Source organism: Nansenia antarctica (assembly GCF_963989245.1).
Source record: "Nansenia antarctica genome assembly, contig: SCAFFOLD_254, whole genome shotgun sequence".
Lineage (NCBI taxonomy): Eukaryota > Metazoa > Chordata > Actinopteri > Argentiniformes > Microstomatidae > Nansenia > Nansenia antarctica.
This window is the reverse complement of record NW_027663289.1, coordinates 64016-73587: the sequence shown is the minus strand read 5'-3', so window position 1 is coordinate 73587 and position 9572 is coordinate 64016.

The following is a 9572-nucleotide window of genomic DNA, read 5'->3' as shown; positions in this document are numbered from 1 at the left end:
TAAGGTTATGGATGAGGTTATGGATGAGGTTATGGATGAGGTTATGGATGAGGTTATGGATGAGGTTATAGATGAGGTTATAGATGAGGTTATAGATAAGGTTATGGATGAGGTTATGGATGAGGTTATGGATGAGGTTATGGATGAGGTTATAGATGAGGTTATAGATAAGGTTATGGATGAGGTTATAGATGAGGTTATAAGGTTATGGATGAGGTTATGGATGAGGTTATAGATGAGGTTATAGATGAGGTTATAGATGAGGTTATGGATGAGGTTATAGATGAGGTTATGGATGAGGTTATAGATGAGGTTATGGATGAGGTTATAGATGAGGTTATAGATGAGGTTATAGATGAGGTTATGGATGAGGTTATGGATGAGGTTATAGATGAGGTTATAGATGAGGTTATAGATGAGGTTATAGATGAGGTTATAGATGAGGTTATAGATGAGGTTATAGATGAGGTTATGGATGAGGTTATAGATGAGGTTATAGATGAGGTTCTAGATGAGGTTCTGGATGAGGTTATGGATGAGGTTATGGATGAGGTTATAGATGAGGTTATGGATGAGGTTATGGATGAGGTTATAGATGAGGTTATAGATGAGGTTATAGATGAGGTTATAGATGAGGTTATGGATGAGGTTATGGATGAGGTTATAGATGAGGTTATAGATGAGGTTATAGATGAGGTTATAGATGAGGTTATAGATGAGGTTATAGATGAGGTTATAGATGAGGTTATGGATGAGTTTATAGATGAGGTTATGGATGAGGTTATAGATGAGGTTATAGATGAGGTTATGGATGAGGTTATAAGGTTATAGATGAGGTTATAGATGAGGTTATAGATAAGGTTATGGATGAGGTTATAGATGAGGTTATAGATGAGGTTATAGATAAGGTTATGGATGAGGTTATAGATGAGGTTTTAGATGAGGTTATAGATGAGGTTATAGATGAGGTTATAGATGAGGTTATAGATGAGGTTATAGATAAGGTTATGGATGAGGTTATAGATGAGGTTATAAGGTTATGGATGAGGTTATAAGGTTATGGATGAGGTTATAGATAAGGTTATAGATGAGGTTATAGATGAGGTTATGGATGAGGTTATAGATGAGGTTATAGATGAGGTTATAAGGTTATGGATGAGGTTATAGATGAGGTTATAGATGATGTTATGGATGAGGTTATGGATGAGGTTATGGATGAGGTTATAGATGAGGTTATAGATGAGGTTATAGATGAGGTTATAGATGAGGTTATAGATGAGGTTATAGATGAGGTTATGGATGAGGTTATAGATGAGGTTATAGATGAGGTTGTAGTGACCGCTCGTTAGTGAGCAGAGTATTCGTAATTCACGGCGTTCCAGCCTGTACAAAGCACTGTTGATATGTTTGTGTTTACTCAATCACCCAGGCTGCTTAGCGGGTGATATGACGGGATATAAGTGGGACAAAGATGGATGAATGTTGTTGTTGTCAGTACGCATGCAGAGAGTGAGAATAAAGCACATGATTGTTTTTCTACCGGCAAACCGACTACATCGTCCAGTTATTGCCGTCACTCCTACATTGGTGACCCTGACGTTCTCTCGAACGTTTTCGGAGATCATTTGAACATGACAACAAACGCAGTTTCACTCAAGCTGCCCGTTTTTTGGGAACAAAATGCCAACGCATGGTTTGCACAAGCTGAAGCTCAATTCGCCCTCAGGGATATTACCGTGGATCATACCAAATACTACTACGTGGTAGCAGCTCTTACCAATTCAACGGCGGCGAGAGTGGTGAGTCTTATTGAAAACCCACCGGCACAGCACAAATATGTTACCTTGAAGGCGCACCTCATCGATACTTTTTGTTTGTCTGAATCTGAACGTGCACGCCAGCTCCTCTCTCTCCCTGGGCTCGGTGACACAAAACCCTCTGAACTGATGGACCACATGCTAGCTTTGCTGGGCGACCATCAGCCGTGTTTTCTTTTTAAAGAGCTTTTTCTGCAACAGTTACCAGACCAGGTTCGTTTTTCAATGGCTAATTCCATCAAAACAGACTTTCGTCAGCTAGCCAAGGAAGCGGATATATTTTTCTCAGCTGGGAAGAAGTGTTTTACAGCCACCATGGATGAGTTTGGGTTCCAACCACTCTCCATCTCCGCTACTGCTGTGGCCCGACGGGTGAGGCCGTCAGGGTTGTGCTTTTACCATATGAAATTCGGGGACAAAGCTAAGAAGTGCCTACCACCATGCAACTTCAGTGTGTCGGGAAACGCACAGGCCGCCACTCATTAGCAGCTGTGGGTGCCGGCCATTCTGCAGGCTTGCTGTACGTCACTGACTCCCTCTCCGGCTGCCGTTTTCTGTGTGACACAGGTGCCCAGGTGAGCGTGCTGCCCGTATCGGCAATAGACATTAAAACAGCGAAACGAGGACCCTCCCTTGAGGCTGCCAATGGCAGTGCTATCGCTACCTTCGGCAGGCGCACTGTGGGTTTGTGTTTTGCTGACCAGCGTTTTACCTGGAGTTTTGTGTTGGCCAAAGTGTCTACTCCCCTCTTAGGCGCTGACTTTCTCTGCGCTAACAGCCTCCTGGTGGACGTGGGGAACCGCCGACTCGTCAACGCTGAGACATTCGGCTCTTTGTCATGTGAGCGCAGTGACGCAGCCACAATGAAGCTGTCCAGTGCTGTCTCGCCGGCTGACGATTTCTCTCCTCTTCTATTGGAGTTCTCAGACATCACAACACCTACCTTCTCGGCTGCTACCACCAAACACGGCGTCATGCATTACATCTCCACGGAAGGCCCACCAGTGCATGCCAGGGCCCGTCGCCTCGACCCACACAAGCTCACCATCGCGAAAGAGGAGTTTGCAGCCATGGAGGCACTTGGCATCATTCGCCGTTCTGACAGTCCTTGGGCCTCGCCTCTCCATCTCGTTCCCAAGTCCAACGGAGGCTGGCGTCCGTGCGGCGACTACCGGCGTCTAAATGATGTCACCACACCTGACCGTTACCCCGTTCCACACATTCAAGACTTTTCAGCCCATCTAGCGGGCGCGTCTATTTTTTCTAAAGTGGATTTGGTACGGGGATACCACCAGGTGCCAGTTAGCCCTCAGGACGTCCCCAAGACAGCGGTTATAACACCATTCGGACTTTTTGAGTTTTTGAGGATGCCGTTTGGCCTCAAGAATGCTGCCCAGACCTTTCAGAGGTTGATGGACGCCATGCTGGGCAACCTCCCTTTTGTGTTTGTCTACCTAGACGATATCCTGGTAGCTAGCACGTCCAAGGCAGAGCACCTATCCCACCTCCGTCTCCTCTTCAGTCGCCTCCGGGAACATGGATTAATCATCAACCCAGCAAAGTGCCAGTTTGGACTGCCTGCCATGGATTTCCTCGGCCACCACATCACTACTGCTGGGGCGGTCCCGCTGCCATCAAAGGTGGACGCTGTGCTGCAGCTCCCACGCCCTACCAGCATTAGAGCTTTACAGGAGTTCCTGGGGATGGTGAATTTCTACCATCGATTCATCCCCCAGGCTGCCCACCTAATGCGACCCCTGTATGGGGCTCTCAAGGACAAGACCCCTAAGCACATCATCGCATGGTCCGACGAAATGTCAAAGGCATTCTCAGACACCAAGGAAGCCCTCGCAAGCGCGACCATGCTGACTCACCCCGTGCCTGAAGCTTCCGTGGCCTTGACAACTGATGCCTCAGATTATGCCGTTGGAGGCGTTTACGAACAGCTGGTCAAGGGGGTTTGGCAACCCCTGGCATTTTTCAGCCGACAACTCCGCTCCAGTGAGCAAAAATACAGCACCTTTGACCGAGAGCTCCTCGCTCTGTACTTGGCAGTCAGGCACTTCCGTTTCCTGCTGGAGGCTCGTCCATTCACAGTTTTTGTGGACCACAAACCCTTGATTTTTGCCATGGCTAAGGTGTCGGAGCCGTGGTCTGCCAGGCAGCAGCGTCATCTGGCTTATATCTCCGAGTTCACTACAGACATTCGGCATGTGGCGGGGAAGGACAACCCTGTAGCTGACTGCCTCTCTCGTGCCACTATCGGGGCTGTCCACCTCGGCATCGACTACGCCCATATGGCTGCGGATCAGGTTTCGGACCCAGACATCCAGGCATGCAGGACTAAAGTTTCTGGCCTCCAGTTGGCGGACATCCCCTTCAGTGACGACGGCACAACGCTGCTTTGTGACGTGTCCATGGAGCAGCCGCGCCCCGTGGTTCCACATGCATGGAGACGGCAAGTTTTCGAGGCCATACATGGCCTCTCACACCCAGGCAGGAAACCTTCGCAGCGCCTGATTGCGGCGAAATTCGTCTGGCCCAGGATGAAGGTTGACATTGGTGGGTGGGTCAAGACCTGCGTGCCATGCCAACGTGCGAAGGTCCATCGTCATGTTAAGGCCCCGCTGGAGCGGTTCACCGTCCCAGAAAGACGCTTCGACCACGTCAACATTGATCTGGTGGGTCCCCTTCCCGCCTCCAGGGGGTACACTCACCTTCTGACGATGGTGGACAGGACCACCCGTTGGCCAGAGGCCGTCCCACTGACGGAGACTACCACAGCTGAGGTGGCCCGCGCATTCATCGGCACCTGGGTCTCCCGGTTTGGGGTCCCCTCAGACCTGTCCTCTGATCGGGGGGCCCAGTTCACTTCTGGCTTATGGACTTCCATTACTCAGCAGCTGGGTGTCTCCCTCCACCGCACTACGGCTTATCACCCACAGGCTAATGGCCTGTGTGAACGTTTTCACCGGTCCATGAAGGCTGCTCTTAAAGCCGATCTCCGGGGCGACGGCTGGGTCGACAGGCTTCCTTGGGTGATGCTGGGACTCCGTACTGCACCTAAGGAGGACCTCCTTTCGTCCTCTGCTGAGCTGGTGTACGGCCAACCCCTCCGGGTTCCGGGGGATTTCCTCCCTTGTGCTACGGTCCCCTGGTCAGCACCAGAACAGCGAAGTGCGCTGCTGGACAAGGCCAAGTCCTTCCGGCCGATCCCTACCTCATGCCATGGCGTTCCTAAGGTACGTGTCCCGCCTGATCTGAAGGCAGCGGGGTATGTCTTTATCCGCCAAGACGCCCATCGAGCCCCTCTGCAACCGCCCTATGATGGTCCCTACCGGGTCGTGGAGACAGGCGACAAATCCTTTATTATCGACATGGGGGGTAGTAAGGAACGCATCTCGGTGGATCGCCTTAAGCCAGCTCATCTGGACTTGGACCGTCCCATCGAGGTGGCCCACCCGCCCCGCCGCGGTCGCCCCCCTGTTAAAACAGTCCCGACTAGGGGTGGGCATCGACGATCGATAATTGATCGATAATTGATCGATAAGGATCTTGGTCGATCACAAAATAAAACATTTGGTCGATCACAAAAAAAAAAAAAAAAAAAAATTTCGACCAAATGTTTTATTTTGTGATCGACCAAGATCCTTATCGATCAATTATCGATCGTCGATGCCCACCCCTAGTCCCGACCCTAGCTCCTGCAGACCCCCTGCCCTGCCGTCCGAGGCCGGCCAAACATCCGCCTGTTGTTTTTCCCCTGCCTCGGTCTCCTGTGCCTGCTCAAGGGCGCCAGAGTCGCTTTGGGCGAGTTATCAGAGTCCCTGACCGTTTTTTGGGGCCGGTTCTTGTGAATTCTGGGGGGACGTGTGTAGTGACCGCTCGTTAGTGAGCAGAGTATTCGTAATTCACGGCGTTCCAGCCTGTACAAAGCACTGTTGATATGTTTGTGTTTACTCAATCACCCAGGCTGCTTAGCGGGTGATATGACGGGATATAAGTGGGACAAAGATGGATGAATGTTGTTGTTGTCAGTACGCATGCAGAGAGTGAGAATAAAGCACATGATTGTTTTTCTACCGGCAAACCGACTACATCGTCCAGTTATTGCCGTCACTCCTACAAGGTTATAGATGAGGTTATAGATGAGGTTATAGATGAGGTTATGGATGAGGTTATGGATGAGGTTATAGATGAGGTTATGGATGAGGTTATGGATGAGGTTATAGATGAGGTTATAGATGAGGTTATAGATGAGGTTATGGATGAGGTTATAGATGAGGTTATAGATGAGGTTATGGATGAGGTTATGGATGAGGTTATAGATGAGGTTATAGATGAGGTTATGGATGAGGTTATAGATGAGGTTATGGATGAGGTTATAGATGAGGTTATGGATGAGGTTATGGATGAGGTTATGGATGAGGTTATAGATGAGGTTATAGATGAGGTTATGGATGAGGTTATAGATGAGGTTATAGATGAGGTTATAGATGAGGTTATAGATGAGGTTATGGATGAGGTTATGGATGAGGTTATAAGGTTATGGATGAGGTTATAGATGAGGTTATAGATGAGGTTATAGATGAGGTTATATATGAGGTTATAGATGAGGTTATAGATGAGGTTATAGATGAGGTTATGGATGAGGTTATGGATGAGGTTATAGATGAGGTTATAGATGAGGTTATAGATGAGGTTATGGATGAGGTTATGGATGAGGTTATGGGTATGAATTACCAGTGTTCTGAGACATTACACATTTAATTATGTTACTTATGATTGATACAGTGTCTAAGGTTACACCCATGAACATTACAGAGTACAATCTCTCACTCTTTCACTCTCTCTCTCTCTCTCTCTCTCTCTCTCTCTCTCTCTCTCTCTCTCTCTCTCTCTCTCTCTCTCTCTCTCTCTCTCAGTACAGACTCCAGGGGAGGCTAGTGGAGGTAGGAATGGGAGGCTGAGCTCATTGTGATGGGTGGAATGGAATGAGGAGTGGTATCAAACACGTGTGTGTGTGTGTGTGTGTGTGTGTGTGTGTGTGTGTGTGTGTGTGTGTGTGAGTGAGAGACACCAGAGGCGGTCTGGGAGAGAGAGGAGCAGGTAGGAAACTATCATGCTATCGTACACACACACACACACACACACACAGACACACATACACACACACACACACAGACACACACAGACACACATACACACACACACACACACACACACACACACACACACATATGCACACATGCAAGGCAAGGCAAGTTTATTTTTATAGCACATTTCATACAACAGGGGCAATTCAAAGTGCTTTACATACAGCATTAAGAGAGAGAGAGACAGAGAGAGAGAGAGAGAGAGAGAGAGAGAGGGGGAGAGGGAGAGGGAGAGAGGGAGGGAGAGTTACAGCAAGGAGAATAGTAAACAGATTCAAACATTTAAATAAAATGATAAGAATAGATATATATATATTATATATATATATATAAACATTTAATATGATAATTAATAATATAATGGAAATGAATAATAAGACATGGATGGAAGTGTTAGTGTTTGATTTCTTCAGGGAGTTTGTTCCAGGAGCATGCGGCAGCGTGACTGAAAGCTGCTGCACCGTGTTTTGTTTTCACTCTTGGAATCACTAGCTGATCAGCTGACCTTAGGAATATCGGGTGAGAAGAGATCTGATATATATTTTGGTCCAAGACCATTTTGTGATTTGTATGTAATTAGGAGTACTTTGAATTCAATTCTCTGAGAGACTGGTAGCCAGTGTAGAGAGCTCAGGATTGGGGTAATGTGTTCAAACTTCGTTTTTGCATGCACACAGACACACACTTGTGCGCACACACACGCGCGGGTGCACACTCACTAATTAGAATACATATCCAGATCTGAGAGGAGAGGCTGTCTGCCAGCCCTTATTTAAATGTCGCCACGGCAACGGTGGCCAGTGTTTGTCAGACCTCCTGACTCCTCCACTGAACCGTCCTCCTCATGTCACTCTCGTTTACCTCTCTCTCTCCCTCCCTCTCACTCTCTCTCTCCCTTGCTCCCACTCTCTCTCCCTCCCTCCCCCTATCTCTCTCTCTCCCTCCCTCTCTCTCATTCCCTCCCTCTCCCCTCTCCCTCCCCCCCTCTCTCTCCTTCACTCTCTCTCTCCCTCATTCTCTCCCCCCCTCTCTCTATCTCTCTCTTCCTCACTCTCTCTCACCCTCTCTCTCTCCCTTCCTCCCTCTCTCCCTCCCTCCCTCTCTCTCTCTTCCTCCCTCTCTCTCCATATTTCTCTCCCTCACTCTCTCTCACCCTCTCTCTCCCTCCCTCCCTCTCCCTCCCTCTCTCTCTCTTCCTCCCTCTCTCTCTCTCTCTCCCTTCCTCCCTCCGTTAGTCTCTGACTCATTCTCATCCCCCCCTCTCCCTCTCTCTCTCTTTCTCTCTCTCTCTCTCTTCTGTTGAGTGAGTGGTTGAAACATTTGTTTAAAAACACAGACAGAACCGCTGTCCTCCTCTTTCACGTCAGAAGAGTTCTGGGAATCCTATTACCCTAATGTCTGGACCGGTTTAATGTCTGGGTTTAACAGGACCAGTCTATTGTCTGGGTTTAACCGGACCAGTCTAATGTCTGGGTTTAACAGGACCAGTCTAATGTCTGGGTTTAACCGGACCAGTCTAATGTCTGGGTTTAACCGGACCAGTCTAATGTCTGCGTCTCCTCACAGGCTCACACACAGACATGCATGCATACACACACACTCACACTCACACATACACACACAGAGGTCAGTTGAGTGTGTGATGGCCCTGTCCATCCCAGATCAGCCAGTCTGTGTCCTACGCCAAGCATCAACATGGTCTGACTGACTCTCTCTCTCTCTCTGTCTCCTCTCTCTCTCTCTCTCTCTCTCTGTCTCCTCTCTCTCTCTGTCTCCCTCTCTCTCTCTCTCTCTCTCTCTCTCTGTCTCTTCGCTCTTTCCTCACAGGGATAATGATGATATCCTGAGTCATTAGGTGTGTGTGGAATGTATTGTCTCTCTCTCTCTCTGTTTCTGTCTGGAGAGGAGAGGGGAGGGGAGGGAGAGGGGAGAAAAGAGGGGAGGAGAGATGGAGAGGAGAGGAGAGGAGAGGTGGAGAGGAGAGGAGAGAAGAGGGGGGAGGACAGGGGAGGAGAGAAAGAGAGAAGAGAGGGGAGGACAGGGGAGGGAGTCGAGAGGAGAGGAGAGGTGGAGAGAGAAGAAAGGAGAGGTAGAGAGGTGAAGAGGTGGAGTGGAGGTCCACTCTGAGGTCAGGTAAACTCTGTCATAACGGGCCGTAAATCTCGTGGTCTTCACGGCGACAGCGACGTTCTCGCACTCTCACATTTCCTGGCATACCAGACGGACGCCCAGACTGAGGAGGAGGGGGGGGGGGCGAGGGGAGGATAGAGGGTGGAGGAGGAGGGGAGGAGGAGAGGGGGGGGGGAGAGGGGGAGGATAGAGGTGGAGGAGGAGGGGAGGAGGGAGAGGGGGGAGGAGGAGGGGAGGGAGGAGGAGAGGAGGAGGAGGGGGGGAGGAGAAGGGGGGAGGAGGAGAGAGGGAGGAGAGGGGAGGAGGAGAGGGGGGGAGGAGGAGGGGAGGGGAGGAGGAGAGGAGGAGGGGAGGGAGGAGAGGGGGGGAGGGAGGAGGGGGGGGGAGGAGAGGGGGAGGATAGAGGGTGGAGGAGGAGGGGAGGAGGAGGAGGGGGGGGGGGGGAGAGGGGGAGGATAGAGGGTGGAGG